Genomic DNA, 20,607 nt, shown 5'->3' with positions numbered 1-20,607 from the left:
GTATAAATGATACAAATGTTTGATCTGAATGCAGTGTCAGTATGGTCTACATCAGTATAAATGATACAAATGTTTGATCTGAATGCAGTGCCAGTATGGTCTACGTCAGTATAAATGATACAAATGTTTGATCTGAATGCAGTGCCAGTATGGTCTACATCAGTATAAATGATACAAATGTTTGATCTGAATGCAGTGCCAGTATGGTCTACATGGTTTCAAAGGTTCACATATTTGTCTTAATGCAGTCCTAATATGGTCTACATCAGTGGTTCCAAACGTGGGCAGTACTGCCCCCATGGGGGCAGTGGGATTACAGAGGGGGACACTAATGCTTAATAATGCTTGTTACAAGGTAAGGTAGGGGGTGCTGAGGATAACCATGGAGGCCCGAAAAAGTTTGGGAACCTCTGGTTAGTACATAGTATAAATGGCTCACATGTTCAGTCTGAATATAGTCCTAACACAGTAAAAATAGCTCACATACCTGGTCTGAACAGTTTTCACACAGAATCTATCTCAGTATACAAAAACCTCACTTTTATTGTATTGGGTTTCTAACTAACTCCATAGAAAGACCCCCTGACTCTCAGAAATTGGTGAAAATTTGCTTGGGACTTAATTTCCACTATTAAAAAAGTACTTATTAATAGCACTTGCACAGTATTATGGGACTCTCAGTTCTATAGTAATGAAACCCTGGGCCTGAATGCAGTACAATGCAGGTACAGGAATGACTCTTAATCTTAGATTCTCAGTACAGGAATAGAAATCTTAGGGTTAATGTCTTCAAAGTGAGGTTCTAGGACTCCAATTAAACCCTAGTCACAAGATTAGAGACTTTACATTTCTGCTTTGACACTGATGTTTTAACATAATGATTAACACTGCATAGTAATGTAAGTACTGTATATATTGTAATCTAGCTTTTGAACAGTATATAACTATTTACATAAATTATCTGTGATACCTGGTTATTTTTGGGGACTCCTGCCTGCACATCCCGATCTAAAATACTGTTTTTCTCCTGGGTGGTCAAGAAGGGTTTGCGGGGAGTCCATTTTGTTGCACAATGGGATGACCTCATGAGAGAGAGTTAGCTGAACCAAAGTATCAGAATATAATGAAGTGTAAAACAGTTAATATCAAGTCCTTTTCTAATTTTTGTTACAAACACTACAGTGTACGTATATAAGCAGCCCAGGCTGCCTTTAATGGCATGTCTATGCACAAGGCATTTAGTTACCAATATCCCCTGTATGATGCAGCTACTAATGTGTTAACAGTGCCCTTAACACTAACCAATGAACAGACCTTACATAAAGATATTTACTAATGTTCAATTAGTCAGTTACAATAATCATTTAATGTATATACATACTAATGTTCAATTAGTCTGACAGTTACAATAGTCATTTACTGTGTATAGATACTAATGTTCAGTAAGTCAGTTACACTAGTCATTTACTGTGTATACACACTAATGTTCAGTTAGTCAGTTACAGTCATCATTTACTGTGTATACATACTAATGTTCTGTTAGTCAATTACAATCATTATTTACTGTGTATACTTACTAATGTTCAGTTAGTCAGTTACAACAGTCATATACTGTGTATGCATACTAATGTTCAGTTAGTCTGACAGTTACAATAGTCATTTACTGTGTATAGATACTAATGTTCAGTAAGTCAGTTACACTAGTCATTTACTGTGTATACACACTAATGTTCAGTTAGTCAGTTACAGTCATCATTTACTGTGTATACATACTAATGATCTGTTAGTCAGTTACAATCATCATTTACTGTGTATACATACTAATGTTCAGTTAGTCAGTTACAATTATTATTTACTGTGTATACTTACTAATGTTCAGTTAGTCAGTTACAATAGTCATATACTGTGTATGCATACTAATGTTGAGTTAGTTACAATAGTCATTTACTGTGCATACATACTAATGTTCTGTTAGTTACAATCATCATTTACTATGTATACATACTAATGTTCAGTTAGTTACGATCATCATTTACTGTGTATACATACTAATGTTCAGTTAGTTACAATCATCATTTACTGTGTATATACATACTAATGTTCAGTTAGTCAGTTACAATAGTCATTTACTGTGTATACTTACATATAAGTCAGATCAGCTCAGGGTGTATGTTGTTTGTTCTACCAATTATTTGAACAAACTGAATAGAACCAGATTTGTCAGTACATTATATGATTGCAGATCTTGGTTTATGCAAGCTGCAGTTGTACTTAACACATACATGCAATGCTAAATGTCTACACACTTTATAGGGACCTGTGCCTACTCAAGTATAAAGACACACAGAAGAAACATTCTTTCAGTGGGATTAAATTACATGTTAACATTCCTCCATGAAGAGCTTCATGACTCCATAACTATCTAGTGAGGTAAATAAGCACTCCCTTCTTTGATCACATGGCAAAGAGCACAAATTTAATTTTGTGTTTTGGCTTCACAATATGTCAGTAAGCATGATATAGGCCTTGTCCTTGTTTCTTTGTAAGTCTGAATACATTTTTTTTTTTACAATCTGTTGGTGTGCTGGTCACATTTGTTAAGTATCTTATCTATTTACAATGCAAGAATACCTTTTGGGAGAATATGTCTAACTACATGTATTGAAATATGAATGAGTGAGTAAAACAGCGACTTTATTTAACAGGAGCAAAGCTACTATGTGCTGATGTGTATGGAAAACAGCTTTATTACTGTACATACTCACCTAACTGCAAGCTGTGCAGACCCAGATCTACTGTCACATAATGTGCCAGCAGATCTGGATATATGCAGTTTGTCACTAACCCTGATCTGCTAGCATGTTATGTGACATCAGATCTGGTTCAATGTTGTTTGCAGTTGGAATGGATTTGTAAGCCAGTACATATGATATACTATGATTTGAAAGTCACAACAAGGAGACAGCTATTTTTCTAATACTTTTCTGGTGGCCTAGTGGGAAGAGCATCCACCTTGGATGTGGGTTCAAATCCTGGATCACCTTTGTTTGGTACTTATAATAATAATAATAATAATAAAGACTTTATTTAGAGAAGTTACTCAGTTAGTTACAGAACTGATCTACCTTGAGGCCTTCTATTTCTTATATACAATATATATAGTATAAACATCATGATGTAAAGAGTCTGGCTTGACACTAAATAATTAACTAATTTCCAATCACTATGCATAATTTGAATGTGCAATTATCTATCTGAACAACTGGCATAATGTACCACTGATACAATAAATCTGGAACATAGCACCTGTCATTGTTTCTTTAGTGTAAACAAGTATACACATTTGAACAGGTATATTGCATTTTTGCCTAAAAAATCAGTGTAAGTTATCATGCTTCACTGACCCTAGACCAAACATAATAAGTTGCAAAGACTGAGCTTGTCTTAAATGTCATTCATTGGTCAACTTTACTGTCTATGATTTGTATGTTTCATGTTTGAAATTTGTATTAAAATTAAATTTAAATATTTAAAAATATTTTTAAAATTCAAATATTATTCAAAATTTTACTGAAATTAAATGTAACAATGTTTTTTTTTCATTTTAAATAGATTTTCAAACAGAAATTGTTATATATTAGAAATAAGTTTTCACTGGTTTGAAAAATTGATATAATTAAGAATGATATGGTAAATTTAGTTTCGAGGCTTACAAAGCATATTTTCTGGCTCAGTAAAAAGTACCTTGCTGGAAACAAACATTACACACTTTCTGACAGTTGTCAATCTACTAGTTCATGATAAAAATTAATAAAATTTGGTGAGTAAAGCTGAAATATATGTTGTATGCCAATATTAGAGTTTGACTGAAATTGATAGGACTCAGATCACAATTATTACTTCTGGCCCAGCACTCTTAAATATACTGTCTTTATCTATTTTTTTAATATTTTTCCTCTTATCCTTGGCTTAGATTCAGGCATTATTCATACTGATTTAAAGGAAATTCTTTATTTGTTTAGAATATGAATATTATGGCATGATATTGTGTCTGTATTTAGGCAGCAGTTCACTAAGAGAAAAATAACTGAGTCTCTGAAGATATCCCAGAAGGGAAATCTTTGACTTATGGCATCTTGGCTTGTTACTACAGTGAAACCTCTTTAAAAAGTGGCTGAAAACATGATAAGTTTGCAAGTTTGCACAGGATGATACTTTGATCAATGTAATTTATTTGTGGATTTGGACACATTGGAAAGTTTAGTCTTAAAACTAACTGCCAACAATATATAGGGAAACTATTTGTATAATGAGTTTGAAAGATGATTTAACTTGACTGTGCATAAGTAAAATCCAACCTTACAAATTTCATCTGTGAATGGAAACTGGTTCATTAGCATTTCAAGGGTTTTACTACAAACTGAGATGCCTTTTTTGGCCTCTATAAAAATCATATCAAATAATTTTGAGTACCTCCATTATCTGGCTGAAGAGCTAGTGACCTTATATTTGCAGGTGTTTTAAAACCTGTAGAAGTCAGCATTTGTAGTCTTAAATAATTTCTAATTTAATACACTTTATAAGTGTTTACTCTACAAACAAACTTGTTCATTGCAAGTGTAAAAAAAAATCGATGCTTCATAAAGTGTTCAAGTTATTTCTCAATTGTAGTTATTTACCTTCCTGTGAGTCTGGGTCAAGTGATGCCGATTTATTATAGTCAGTTGAGACTCAACACCTCATTATGCTCTAGCTGGGGATCTTCTGAGTAACCCTTTGTTTATCTGTATATCCCCCATATATCCATCCATCTGTCCCATCTATCTGTTATTTACCACTTCTCTCCCTAAAATACTTGGTGGAAATTAATGAAACTTCATCAGTTATAAATGCTCTTGGGACATCTATGTGTATGCAATAAATCATCCGTGACTCCCACCCCCTGAGATCCCCCAGGAGCATTAGTCAAAGGTAAAATTTTCATGAATTTCTTTTACAAAGACATTTTTAAAATATCTCCTGACCAAACTTTATAAATGCAGTCACACTAGAAAGATGCATTTATACATGTGATGAATTGTACATTATGATCTATGGGTCATTGCTGGAGGGAGGGGGGTACCTTGGGTATATTGGGGGATTGGGATTTGCAACATGGTGAGCTGTTATAGGTGTTTGGGGCCACATTTTATAAACCCACTAGTACACTCAGGTAATGTTGATTGAAAAAACAGATTGAGAAGCAGTTTGTTGCAAACAAATACATGAACCTATTTTCATAACCCAGTCAACAATGAAATTAAACCAAATGCATCATAGGACTTGAAAATCCCATATCTAAAAGCCTTAGGTCAAAACAACAATTTCGCTTGGGCAACATTTGAATTCATGTAGAATATATCATGATTATTGTGAATTCACAGTTAATTTGGGTACATTTTACTTTTAACTCACTATATTTCATCAGGGTATATTTTACAGTGAACTCACTTAATTTGCATGTGTGTGATTAGGATTTTTAACGTAGTTTTGACAATTTTTCAGTCATATCACTATGATCTCTGCAGTATGGCAGTTTACAGTGATGTCTAGTACTGGGGCATCATGCCACAGACATATGTAGCATTATGTCCCAAGCAGTCACATTATTCTGACACCAGGGGTACAGATTACTGTGAACTCACTATAACTCATCAGGGTACAGATTACTATGAATTTACTATAATTCATCAGGGTACCCTTTACTTTGAACTCAATATAATTTAGCAGGGCACAGATTACTGTTAATTCATTATAATTCTTCCAGGCACAGATTACTGGGAACTCACTATAACTCATCAGGGTACAGATTACAGGGAACTCACTATAACTCATCAGGATATAGATTACTGGGAACTCACTATAACTCATTGGGGTACAGATTACTGGGAACTCACTATAATTCATCAGGGTACAGATTACAGGGAACTCACTATAACTCATCAGGATATAGATTACTGGGAACTCACTATAACTCATCAGGGTACAAATTACAGGGAACTCACTATAACTCATCAGGGTACAGATTACTGGGAACTCACTATAACTCATCAGGGTACAGATTACAGGGAACTCACTATAAATCAGGATATAGATTACTGGGAACTCACTATAACTCATCAGGGTACAGATTACTGGGAACTCACTATAACTCATCAGGGTACAGATTACAGGGAACTCACTATAACTCATCAGGGTACAGATTACATGGAACTCACTATAAATAGGATATAGATTACTGGGAACTCACTATAACTCATCAGGGTACAGATTACAGGGAACTCACTATAACTCATCAGGATATAGATTACTGGGAACTCACTATAACTCATCAGGGTACAGATTACAGGGAACTCACTATAACTCATCAGGGTACAGATTTTACTGGGAATTCACAATAATTCATGGGGGTACCAATTTTCCTGAATTTCATGGTTGATTATACCTGCCAACATGCAAGACTGGAGACAGGGTTGACCCAAAAAAGAACTATAAATTCAAATTACAATAAAAGATTTTAAAAAATATGTAAATCATTTAGTAAACTGTCAAACAGAAAGCAGTTTGTAGACCAAGAAAATGTCATCCATCACAAATACAAACACACAGCAGAAAAATCTCTAAGGAGGTGTTTCTCTAGCCGGTGTATCAAAAAACTTTGTTAAATAATGTCTCAGTGAACTTGATACCAAGAAAGCTACAGGACTTGATCAGATTGGTCCATGACTCATTAACTATTCTGTCTCTGCTATTGAAGATAGCATAACATTCATAATTTAAGTATTGCAACCTCATATATATATATTTGATTTAATTTCTATTTGATTTAATTTAATTGTTTGTTTGTTAGTTTTAATTTTCTATTATTCCATTAAATGCTATTGTAATGTAATTTTATTTACTGGAATTTTACATTTTGTTTAATGCTGACCTAGTTTCTGACCTTGTTTCAGAATCAGTAAACAACTTTTTTTTTTTTATTATTCATTCTTAATGCGTTATTTAAGTTTTTTTCTTCTTATTTTCAACGAGAGAGAGAGAGAGAGAGAGAGAGAGAGAGAGAGAGAGATTTCATGTACTATATGGTCATTGTAATTTTGCAGTAATAATCCCAAGCCACTATAACATTTTCTGGAACAAACAGAATTCGATTTACATCTCAATGACAAGTATTTGTGTCATTCATTTTTATAGCTACTACTACTGTAATCCATAATGCATTTGTGTCATTCATTTTCATAGTTACATCTATTGTAATCCATAATGCATTTGTGTCATTCATTTTCATAGCTTAATGCATTTGTGTCATTCATTTTCATAGCTACTACTGCTGTAATCCATAATGCATGTGTCATTCATTTTCATAGCTACCACTATTGTAATCCATAATGCATTTGTGTCATTCATTTTTATAGCTACTACTACTACTGTAATCCATAATGTATTTGTGTCATTCATTTTCATAGCTACATCTATTGTAATCCATAATGCATTTGTGTCATTCATTTTCATAGCTACTACTATTGTAATCCATAATGCATTTGTGTCATTCATTTTCATAGCTACTACTATTGTAATCCATAATGCATTTGTGTCATTCATTTTCATAGCTACTACTATTGTAATCCATAATGCATTTGTGTCATTCATTTTCATAGCTACTACTATTGTAATCCATAATGCATTTGTGTCATTCATTTTTATAGCTACTACTATTGTAATCCATAATGCATTTGTGTCATTCATTTTCATAGCTACTACTATTGTAATCCATAATGCATTTGTGTCATTCATTTTCATAGCTACTACTATTGTAATCCATAATGCATTTGTGTCATTCATTTTTATAGCTACTACTACTACTGTAATCCATAATGTATTTGTGTCATTCATTTTCATAGCTACATCTATTGTAATCCATAATGCATTTGTGTCATTCATTTTTATAGCTACTACTACTGTAATCCATAATGCATTTGTGTCATTCATTTTTATAGCTACTACTACTGTAATCCATAATGCATTTGTGTCATTCATTTTTATAGCTACTACTACTACTGTAATCCATAATGTATTTGTGTCATTCATTTTTATAGCTACTACTACTGTAATCCATAATGCATTTGTGTCATTCATTTTTATAGCTACTACTACTGTAATCCATAATGCATTTGTGTCATTCATTTTCATAGCTACTACTACTGTAATCCATAATGCATTTGTGTCATTCATTTTCATAGCTACATCTATTGTAATCCATAATGCATTTGTGTCATTCATTTTCATAGCTACTACTATTGTAATCCATAATGCATTTGTGTCATTCATTTTCATAGCTACTACTATTGTAATCCATAATGCATTTGTGTCATTCATTTTCATAGCTACTACTATTGTAATCCATAATGCATTTGTGTCATTCATTTTCATAGCTACTACTATTGTAATCCATAATGCATTTGTGTCATTCATTTTCATAGCTACTACTATTGTAATCCATAATGCATTTGTGTCATTCATTTTTATAGCTACTACTATTGTAATCCATAATGCATTTGTGTCATTCATTTTCATAGCTACTACTATTGTAATCCATAATGCATTTGTGTCATTCATTTTTATAGCTACTACTACTGTAATCCATAATGCATTTGTGTCATTCATTTTCATAGCTACTACTATTGTAATCCATAATGCATTTGTGTCATTCATTTTCATAGCTACTACTATTGTAATCCATAATGCATTTGTGTCATTCATTTTCATAGCTACTTACTACTGTAATCTATAATTCAATTTATTTTGATGAACAAAATATTTTCATCTCAACTTGAATACTGATCAGAAACCTTACAAATTTTAGCAATAAACAGCAACTGTTAAATAATTTTTATGCATATTAATGTCAGTTAGAATGAGAGCAAAAATGTTTCTATATATACATACAGGCAGTATTCGAAATAGATCAACAAACATGACATTGTTGCATGCTTCATTTAGTTTCAAACTGTCAACATATCCTTTTTTTATTTCAGGCAAATCTGGGTAGAGCCCAGTGCATGTATAATAGGTACTATAGGATGGTTATTTGTGACATAAATTAGTTAGACTGGTTCCCCAGAATAAACTTGACCAATACCTACATGAACTCTCCTACCTTAGGGTCAGCCTAAGTTTTTAAATGTCATTTGTTTTTTTAGTGATTACTTTTTTTTACAAGAAATTCTATAAATTTACTATCAAAACACTAGATCTGTTCCTTTAAGCATTACGTTTATATATTATATGTTACCATATGCAGACTCTAAGATCCAAAGGAATTTTGAGTAAAAAGCCTTTTTAAAACTTGCAGAAGTACAAATTATACAGGTCCTATAGGAATGTTGTACCAAAATTTTGAGCTACATACATAAGTGCATTTACAAGATATCCATAGGAGAATTTTGTACATCTGAGAAAACATCTGCATAAGCTAGTCTTTTATATGGGAGGTACATAATTACTCACTTATCCAAGATTGATATGTATTTCCCTGGGCACATTGTCCCCTGGTTAAACAACAAAGTTAAAATAAATCAGTCAAAACCTGATTGGAGATTTTCTGCTGTTTTACCAACACTCAAGCCTGTTCTGATATCATTAGAAATTTCTGGAAGATGAAACATTTGAAAAGCATACTATATTTTGATATAGACATTATCACAACAAGCAAGTGGCACAACTGTACTGGGATTATTATGTAGGCATTTGCAAAAGCTATTAATTTATCCTCCCAGTCCACTGACTTACTAAAATGTTAACTTAACTGTAAGTATGTGTAACTACATGCAACAGAAAAATAGTTTTCATATTTTTAAAGTGAAAATTTGACTGATTTTCTAAAAAGGAGTGATTTAATGCACACTGATGGACTCCCTCTTTTCTCACCAGGTCCCCCAGCGTCCAAAGTCTACATAGAGCTCAGAGTCAATGGTAATGCTGTTGCCTCCAGGAATATGATACCAGCTATTCCTCTCATTTCCTCAAAGCTGTACTGAAGTGTGAGAAAGCTATATAATTATCCCACAAGTGGCTTATTCATGAAAATGATGTCATCTTGATCCTGGCCAAAACGATGTAGATCACAATTACAGCAAAGTTGCGGTTTATTTAACATAATGCTCCAAGTCATATTACCAGATACAGAAATGTCAGAAAAATGATCAGTCGCTATGCATTGTTCTGTGGTAGGGAAATCCAATCTCAGAATCAGAAACTCCTACTCTACAGGCAGAGATGAGGCTTTGTCTAGGATTCACATAATTTAACTGCATAAGATCAATTCTGTTAGTCTTATACAATCTGCTATTGCAAGTAAGACAAAATCTTTGATAATTTATAAGGATATTAATGACGTAATCAACACTAAAATAAAACAGGTGGCTAACTCCAGTCTAGATAGTTCCCTCTGAACTAATTCTGACACCTATAGTAAATGATTCTAGAATGAAAACACTATTAGTATGTTAAACGAGGCAAGCAGATGCACAAAAAAAAAACAAATGTCATAATCATTATGAAGATTTTAGCTAGACAAATCTAATCATATCCACACATCAGTCAACTTACCTCATACTATCGCATGCATGGCCTTCTACATGACATATGGTATCTCTTATACAGCACTAATGTATTTGCTAAATCGGACGGAAAGAGTGAGCATGCAGTTGTAGGACTTTAAATCACTGCTTGCACATACTGTCATTGTCACACCTCTCAACACAACTGTCAAGTCCTATCTACCTGTCTTCATTAAACCTGCCGTCTTTTCAGGTTAATGACTATACAACATCTAAAGGTAAAGAGTTGGTAAATCTACCTGAACTCCAATAATAGGGAATGTTGACAGCACTGAGAGGAACCCAATGTGCCCTTTCTGATCACTCACTCCTATCCCCATGAGTCTTAGTCCTGTGAATAAAAGACCAGTCGAGCATGATAAGTGTACAGTAGAGTGGATTTCAGAGTGGCAGAGACTTAGATCATAAAAAGCCCACTCATGGCTGAATACACCAGCTCTAATTGCAGTGACAAAGAATTTTAGTGCCATATAATTAGACACTAGTGATAGTGACAGTTGTTTAACAGATATCGCTTTCTTTCAATATGAATAACTAAGATGATGAATTTACATTATACAGTAATTCCATACTATAAAACTCCTCTATATAATTGCTGACCTGATTAGGGATCTCATTAAACTGGTCAAATGTTTTAAAATTATTACCTCTAAAAATTTATTTCACTTTATTTTAGTTTTTGGTTCATGAGACCCAATTATAATATGCTTTTACAGCATTAAACACTCAGCTTCAGACATTGATTTTGAATGCAGGTCACAGCATCACTGGAACATCCCCAAATATAAGTCCCCCATAATCCCCGAGTATAAACCCCCATAATTCCTCAGTAGTGGCTACCATAAACCCTCAGTATAACACCCGATAATCCCTTGGTATAAGGCTTTCATAATCCTTCTATATAAGGCTCCCATACTTATAATGCAGATTACCTGTATGGTACCCATTAACAGCATTACAAAGAGGAAGCTTTGTAAGGAGATTCCATTATTAGGAGATGTGTGCCCAAGATGTGTACAAGCAAAGGACCTAGGGCAAGAGTCTTTCACTAATAATAAAACTGGACTGGTAAAATAAAGGTACAGCTGCAAGCATGCAGTTTGCAACACAAAAAAATGTTGTTAGCTAATAACAATAAATTGGATGTAATTCCTGCACTTGTACTGACAAAACAACCCTTGTGACCTGATTGTTTGGTTTGCCATTTTCAGGCCAAAATGTGACAGATAGAGATGCTGATGTTAGTGGTGGGATATTCAATGAAATTTAAAAATTTTTGCAAACCAAATCAAAATGTCTCTGTGCAGTGAGAACTCAAAAATGGGCTAGACGTAGCATTTCTTTGAGTCCCTGTCAATCAATGGATTGATGTAGCAATAAGAAAATGTTCAGCACCGTGACTCAGGTAGGAGATAAACATTTTAGTTAAACCATGTAAAAATTCATTTGAAAGCTGAGACAAGTCACAATTACTGACATGTAAATATTTCATTCAGACATTCTTAAATATATATTTTGGTGGTCTCTATTGTAGAAGTAAAGAAATTTCCCATAATTTGCTTTTAAACAATGTAAAATCTTACATAATAATGTAAAATCTTACACAATAATGTAAAATCTTACACAATAATGTAAAAAAGTAATCACTGCACTATAAATTTTAATGAAGAGAAATTGAAAAAGAGTGATTTCTCAAGTTGAAATATCATGAAAATAAAGCAAAAATATATTGTCATGCATTAGAAACAATGTGATATTCACAACAGGAGAAAGAAGAATCCTGTTCTTTAAAATCTAGCGTTAAAGGTGGAAAATATGTACTGAAGGGATAAAAATTCCCTTGAAGAAACAGAAATATGCTGTTACATCAATTAAGACCAAATTTTCATTCATTTAAGAGGAATTAATTTTTCTCCCTCGTGAACAATTGCTTATAAAACTAGAATTCTGTTTCCATAGAATAGTATCCCTGCGCTTCCATGATTTGACCTCCACACTGAAGTTTGACCTTCATGGGTAAGAACTGCCCCAGTGGTAGATTCCAGGGTTTGTTACTGTGTCTTTGATGCCCAGTAAGTATGGAGGTCAATGTAGCTACCATGTCCTGTGGATTTCATGGAGGATTCACGGTACTAATTTAGTTCCCATAGTAAACCTATGCAAACACCATGATATTAAAAATTCAATAACTTTAAATTTTTGAGTGCTCATGACCAAACCTATATTTATCAGTATAGATGAAACCTGGACGACAACTTCAGTGTAGAGAAAAGGATATGAGCCACTGCATTTTCTGGACCTACATGTGTTTGAAACATGTGCTTTCAATTCCACACCAAAGAGTCAGGTGCTAATTTTAGTAATGAGTGTTCCAAGCTCAAGACTGGTAAAGGACTGAAGTTCCATCAAGGAAACAATGTCTCTGTTTTTTTCAGTTACAATAAAGATAACCTCTCAAAAAATTATCTTTCCTACAAAATAACTTTCATTATCAACCGATCGAATACTGGCCACCCAAACCCATATATACTCTATTTTATGCTCACCCATTTCCAGGCTTGTTCCCATTTTCCCATACAATTAGTACCAAATGTCCTGGGGGTCAGTTAATACTGACTGCTGCAGCCTGGAAGGGGGGGGGGAGGCAGTTACATTTTCTGAAGTAATTTTGTTTATTTCACTGAGAGGGGCAGATGATATTCTGCAGGGTCAGTTCATTTCCATATGACCTTGCCCTGCTGGACACTGGAAATATCTGTGTTAATTCAGACCCTTAAGTGTACATGGTTATATGAAGGGGATCTTAATACATATGAAGGGGATCCTGTAGTTTCCAAGGTGTGACCTTGGGATTTATTTTCATGATGGTAAGGATGAAGTATGGTGCAATTATCAATTGAGGTGGCCCTGAGTGGCTGAAAGCACTCACCATTACAGATCACTGCTATCTCACCTCTGTCTGTGTGGGTTCGAGTCTCAGATTCGGCTAATGTGGTTATGTGAGAAAGCTTGCCAGTAGCTTCTCATGGATTGGTGGTTCTTTCTGGGATTTTCCGGGTTCTTCCTCCACCATTTATAATGGCTGCCATGTATAGCCTTAATCTTGTCCTGAGTAATGGCGTTAAACCCTACAACAACAACAACAATTATCAATTGCAATTATGTCCATCGCCAAGTCCCTGCGGGTACAGACAGACAATATATGGGTTAATACCAGTTTCAGTTATAAATTTCTGTTTCTGTCCAGTTATATTATGGTTACAGCGTAGATATAGAAAGGTTTGACCACATACAAACACTGGATTCAGAGTGTGCTTTTAAATCCATAATACTGACCAACTCCAGTGGAGCTTTTGCATACTCGTAACTAAGCTGCTTTCTAATGTTCATGTTATGACCATAGGACAAAGTACTTCGAGGATTTGTAGGGTACTAGCGTGATGTAGCATAATTTCAGAGAAGTCACTTGTTTGATCAGTAACCCAAGTGTCAACACATTTCAGAATGAAAACTCTAGGGTCTAACCCATACCATGCCCCCCTCAGCAAACATTTTTTAACCTGATAAAGGATCAGAGATCTATGCACATTGCACCTACTGGTGTTTTTTTTTTTTTTTACAATGTAATTAGCCATTTTTTCTGTCTCCATTACATTGGAATACCTCAGCTGATGTGATGAATGTTCAGCATTTTCTGCTAGGAACACAATTTTGAAACAGCAGGTCTTTTAATACAAGTGTTTTGTGACTGAGGTGAAAACTTGATCCTAAGAATCATGAAATCATCAAGTTTATCTTGTATTGAGACTGTTATGTGCACACTCACTGATTATGGTCTAAAGATAGTGTGTGGTTGATCTTGAAATAATTCAACACATAATGTACATTATTTATGTATAGTGACCTTAATTTTATTTCAAAAGTGTAACGTGCCTTGAGGAAAAGGTAGTCATGCCCCACATTGAATCTATGTCCTTGTCAGGGACATAGATTCAACAATTTTAAATATTTAAGGGGGAAGGGGTTTGAGGGAGTGGGAGATGGTTACTGGGATTTTCAAACCAGAATATTTTGGTCTCTTACTTCAAGACAATTTATTTTTTATATTGATATAATGGACTGTTTTTTCCACTACAAAATCAGAGCAAGAAATACATATTTTCAAGCTATTTGGGGGCCAGAATATTTCTCAAAAAAAATTCCATGCCCTCACACAGAAAATTGAATGGTCAGAACCTTATGATGGCAAACAAGAAAGGGCTGATTATCAACAGAGTCATTCTCAGCCATTTTGATTTCATGCTGGAAGAAATTCTCTTACATTTGAATAATAGCCATTCTTAACTACCCTCAAGCCATTGGTAATTTCATAATTTAAACAAAATGACAATATTCTTAATTTTTTTTACACAGTTGCAGGAGTACTGTCGGAAATTAAATGTGTGGGTTGCTGACATTGTTCTTTTAGATTTAATGCCATTTTTCAGCACACGATGGGCTTTACATCATGGGGCCAGTACATTAACTGATGAAGGATGAACCCAAGGAAAACCCCAGTAGGAGCGAAGAACCCACAGGAAGCTACTAGCAAGCTTTTTCATTTACTTACATTGGTGGAGCCCGACACTAGAACCCATGCAGACAGAGACAGGATGACAGTGATCAGTTAAAGCTTTAGACCACTCAGCCACCAGGGGCCACAAAGGAGCAGGTATTCCATTGATTGTTGAAACATCATTGTCCTTTTCAAGTCCTATAATGTTATAAAACTGTTTTTTGCAAATCCCACTGGATTTTCATCTGCCAAAAACTTACTGGAAGTATCAGTATGATTACCTTAAGTCTCTATCAGAGTGTCGATGTTAATCGACTTGCATTAGAATTTGACGAGGTTGTTCCTAATGGACTGATCAATTCATTTTAAAAAATCAATCTATGAAAATAAAGTGATTACTTCAATAATCTTTCAATAATTTTATCACAGAAATCCTTCAAGACCATATCTACTATGACTGCTCTGGTGGCCTAGTGGTTAAAGCATCCGCCTCAGAAGCGGGAGGTCATGGGTTCGAACCCTGGCCGAGTCATACCAAAGACTTCCAAAATGGTACTAACAGCTGCCTGGTGTCAGGATAATGTGACTAGGTGGGACATCATGCTACATCTCTGCAGCATGATGTCCCAGTGCCTAAGACATCACTGCAGACATCGTAGCGATATATGACTGAAAAATTGTTAAAACTACGTTAAAAATCCTAATCATGCACGCATGCACACATCCACCATATGTACTGGCTTATAACTTGGATCCAACAGCAAAACTATACACCTTGATCTGCCGCTGCACATGCACTGACATATCAGGGTCTAGGTTTGCACAGACCCTGATATGCTGGCACATTATGTGAAGGCAGACCTGGGTTTATGCAGTTGACAGCTGAAATCAATTTATAACTCAAGCAAGTCCAGTCAATACACAACAGGTAATACAAAATAAAGGACCCAAGCTTGATCATTTTATATGATTAACTATCAGGGTAGGCCTATAAATCAACACGTCACTCGTGACTGTATTGATTTTCAGGTTATTTCGGGTTGATATTGTCCATCAGTACAAACACATATTTTGGGGGGTTGATTTATCAGACTATCAGGGTTGGTGTGTGGATATCTGGTCTGTCTGCCTTCCCTTATCTTATTTTTTAAAATACTATGTCAATAAATATAACCAAGACAACATTTATCCGAAATATAAATCGCAAATTCCTAGATCCTTAGACATCTGCCATCAATCACAGATTGCCAGTTTTGCAAGGGAAGTAAGTACTATTCCACTTCCTAATCTCTCTAATCATAAAATACATGTTAATTACCTTACCTTAGAAATGCACCATATGTACTCACTTATAACTAGGATCAAACAGCAAAACTATACAACTTGATCTGCCAACATATCAAGGTCTAGGTTAGCACAGACCCAGATATGCTATCGCATTATGTGAAGGCAGATCTGGGTCTATGCAGTTGACAGCTGAAATCGATTTATAACTTGAGCAAGTCCAGTCGATACACAACAGGTAATACAAAATAAGGTCCTAAAATTGTTCATTTTATGAGATCAACTATCAGAATAGGCATATAAACTGGGTCTATGCAGTTGACAGTGAAGTCGATTTATAACAAAAGATACTGACTACTAAATTTTGTCCTAGGTTGGAACTTAATAATTTGGTAAATTCATTAACAATGATGAATGATTTGATTACATACATATACAGAAAATATTTTTTCTTAAATATAAATTCGGCACAGACAAGAAAACATAACGGGTAGTCTCCCCGATATCAGTGATGTGTAAGATCTTTGTTGTTCTTGTTTTCTTGTTTTTTTTGAATATCAAAATCACAACAAATTTAGTTCTCATAAGACTATAAGACAAACTTTTGGTTAGTCAAGAGTTACCTTGTCCCATTTGCTTTACAAGTCTTTGTTGATACCTGTGGATCTAACCAAAGGCTTTTGAAATTCTATCAAGGTAGTACAGTACAATAATGTCAGAATATCTGATATATATATATATATATATGGGGGGGGGAGGTCGCAGGTTTGAACCAAAGACATAAAAATGGCAATGGCAGCTGCCTCGCTTGGGTCTGGTCGACCTCATGTGTCAGGATAATGTAACTGGGTGGGACATTATGCTACATGTCTGCGGCATGATGCCTAGTGCTAGACACAGGGGCTTGTTACAAAATTAGAAGTTTCCATCAATGAATCGAGAGCAGTGGGTCTAACCTGCCCTCGATTCATTGATGGAAACTCCTAATTTTCTTTGTAATGAGCCCCTGTGGTGCTAGACATCACTATAAACTGCCACATCACTAGAAACTGCCACTGCAGACATTGTAGCAATATGACAAAAATATTAAAGTAACCTTAAAAACTTGTTTGTTATTGTTTTTTCATTATATGCTGTGGGTTTAAAAACATATTTTGCAGCTGACCATGTCCAAAATATAGTTCATTGTCAACCTGATGAGAATCATTGCTTTTTTTTAATTCTGTAAACAACTAACACATAGCTATGTCCTAGGTTAGTGTTGATTTAATATTTATTGTTGTTGTAGGGTTTAATGCCATTTTTCAGCACACAATAGGCTATACATGGCGGCCAGTATTAATAGTGGAGGAAGAACTCAGGAAAACCCCAGAAAGAACCACCGACCCACAAGAAGCTACTGGCAAGCTTTCTCACATACCCACATTGGCCCAATCCAAGACTCAAACCCACACACACAGAGGTGAGATGGCAGTGATCCGTAATGGAAAGTGCTTTGGACCACTCGGCTAATTGGTGCCCCGATTTAATATTTAAGGATCATTATCAATAGAACTATACAGTTTATCTTGGTCTGAGTTAAGGACGTTGTGTTTACATAAATAAAATATTCAAGAACAGAAGTTTCCATTAAGGAATATTTTTTAATAGAAAATGATAATTTTGACCTAGGTCAAATAGAGAGCTTTATAAGCTTGTTTATCTAGAGATGGTTCATTCATGCTGTAAGATCCTGAAGCAGAATCAGTTTTATTATTGTGTTCAGAATTTAATTTGGGCTGGAATTTTTTTTATTCAAATTATTTATTCACTCAAAATACAAAGTGCTCATCTCTAATAATGTTTTTGGACCAGGACATTAACTTGGAATTATAGTGAATTCAAACAAGGACTTCTTGGATTGTATTATTGTGATTCATCAAAAGACTGTTGGCACATGGTTACAACACTGGAAATTATGTTGAAATACCAATACATTTCTTTTCTTCTGAACATTATTCATTACAGCTTGTGTTAGAAATTTTAGGATTATTTGGGATTTAATTCACAAAACCATAAGCTATTTTTTAATTTTTTTTCACTTTGTATTCTAGGGAATAATGTAATGAGAAAAACCCCATGGACAATAATTTTTGTTTTGTATAAGCTAATTTTCATTTTGTTAAAGTTTATATTTGATTTTAAATGTTAGCCAGCCTTCTAGCATCTTAGTTTTTGGGTCACTTCATTCCACCTGGGTATATATATGTGCCAGCTGCGGTGCAATAGTGGTGTGTTATGAGGTGGTATTGTGTGGAGATGTCCCCTTGCAAGTGAAGCATTAAAACCACCCACCGAAGCAAGCACATTTGGTCATAGTTTGTCAGACTGGAAAGGGTCAGGCCAGGGAATCTAAAAAGTGTAAGGAAAAGGTCTTGTCTTTCTTTGACCTCGGTACAGGCGCTACAAGGCATGTCCAAGTAGCGCAGAAATCTTGGAATCACAACCTTGCGACAATACATGTTTTAACTGAACATCTCTCTTCTCTCATCATTTTGCACTGTTCGTCTCTCTCTCTTTATTGATCTTGATCGAGTAATGACACACGACCACGAGCTGTTTTGAAGGCACAATCAGCAACTCATTGACCCAGTCAGCAACCCAGAAAGAAGACTCAGTCGATGACTCAGTCAGCAACCCAGTAGTCAACTCAGCAGGACAACTCAATCAGCCACTCAGCAACCCTGACGACGATCCAATTGGTGACTCAGAAGGATGACAGTCAACAACTCATCAACTCAGTTGACGATCCAGTCGGTGACAAGGAGCCAGGAATATGACAGTATCCCACTGGAGTAGATATCTGCTGCAATCTGGAGCACCAGTTCTCAGACAGATAAGTGGGATATCACTCCAAATACAAAGATCTATCCTAAAGAACCAGAGATAGCAAAACTCGGGGTAACATAGCAAATGGACTTTCCACTACAATAAATCATTGGTTGAATTTGACAAAACTTGTTAGTTTTCGCTCTTTTTTATTAGTTACTTTTAAGACCAGAGAATTATTTATTTATTTTGCATTATTTGTTAGTTTTTAAAATTCATTTCATTTTATTATATGTTCAACTGCTCAGGTGGCCTAGTGGTTAGAGCGTCTGCTTCAGATGCTGGAGGTCTTGGGTTCGAGCCCCAGCCGAGTCATACCAGTGATCTATAAAAATGGTACTAGCAGCTGCCTCATTTTGGTGCTCAGCATTAAGAGGTTAGTGTTAGGACTGGTAGGCATTGTGTCAAGATAATGTGACTAGGTGGGACATCATGTCTGTGGCACGATGCCCCAGTGCTAGACATCACTAAAAACTGCCACACTGCAGACATCGTAGCAATATGACTGACAAATTGTTAAAGCTACGTTAAAAATCCAAATCACACACACATAATGACATGGGGTTTCACCAGAAGGCTAATTATGATATATAATTGGTTCTAATTGACAATGGTGGTGATCTGACCTTGGCTATGGCTACCATATTGAACACATTACAAATCTTGTCATGGATGGTTGTATTTACTTGGAGTATTCATAAAAATCTTCTAATGGTGTCTGGTTTGGGCTCCATGAAAATTGTGCCAATCTTGTTAGATCCAATTTGGCAGCCATAATCTTTTTAAATTATATAACTCAACTTGACACTGCATGCATATATGAGTCAAGGAGATTGTTTTTTGTACAGCTGGACTACGTGATGATTGTCACATGCTTTATTGTGATTTTGGTGAGGGACTTTCTATTTATAAATAAGATCTTTGTTGAACAATGTAGTTTTTAGGTCTTAGTTTAAAATATAAATCTTGTTTATTTGAAAATTATTTATTTGTGCTTTAAGGTCTAGCAGAATCAATTTGTAATATTACTGTCTGCAGAAATTCAATTGAGCTGGAATTTATTTCTTCAAATTATTTAATTCAGTGATATTTATTTTCTCTGGAAATACAGAGTGGTCATAAAAATTACATTTTAGGACAGATACAGGTATCGCTATTTATAGTGAATTCAAACCTGGAATTATGTTATCGTGTTTCAACAAAAGACTGTGCAACACCACATCACGATACAGGCCACCACAG

At 34.9% G+C, this 20,607-nt stretch overlaps 1 protein-coding gene across 3 annotated transcripts in view; it reads right to left on the bottom strand.

Annotated features, from left to right (window-relative positions):
* Positions 1–12,997, bottom strand: part of LOC149802303 (uncharacterized) — a 105,231-nt gene extending 92,234 nt beyond the window's left edge. For all 3 annotated transcript variants that reach the window (XM_089956724.1, XM_089956726.1, XM_089956727.1), the window contains exon 1: positions 10,648–12,997. The gene's annotated coding sequence lies outside the window, so the exon portion shown is untranslated. The remainder of the gene's footprint in view (positions 1–10,647) is intronic.
* Positions 12,998–20,607: the final 7,610 nt, after the last annotated feature.

Source organism: Sinohyriopsis cumingii, chromosome 4, assembly GCF_028554795.1.
Source record: "Sinohyriopsis cumingii isolate HCF-2022 chromosome 4, ASM2855479v2, whole genome shotgun sequence".
NCBI classification, from domain to species: Eukaryota; Metazoa; Mollusca; class Bivalvia; order Unionida; family Unionidae; genus Sinohyriopsis; species Sinohyriopsis cumingii.
The sequence above is the reverse complement of the archived record's forward strand: the minus strand, read 5'-3'. Positions and strand labels throughout refer to the sequence as shown.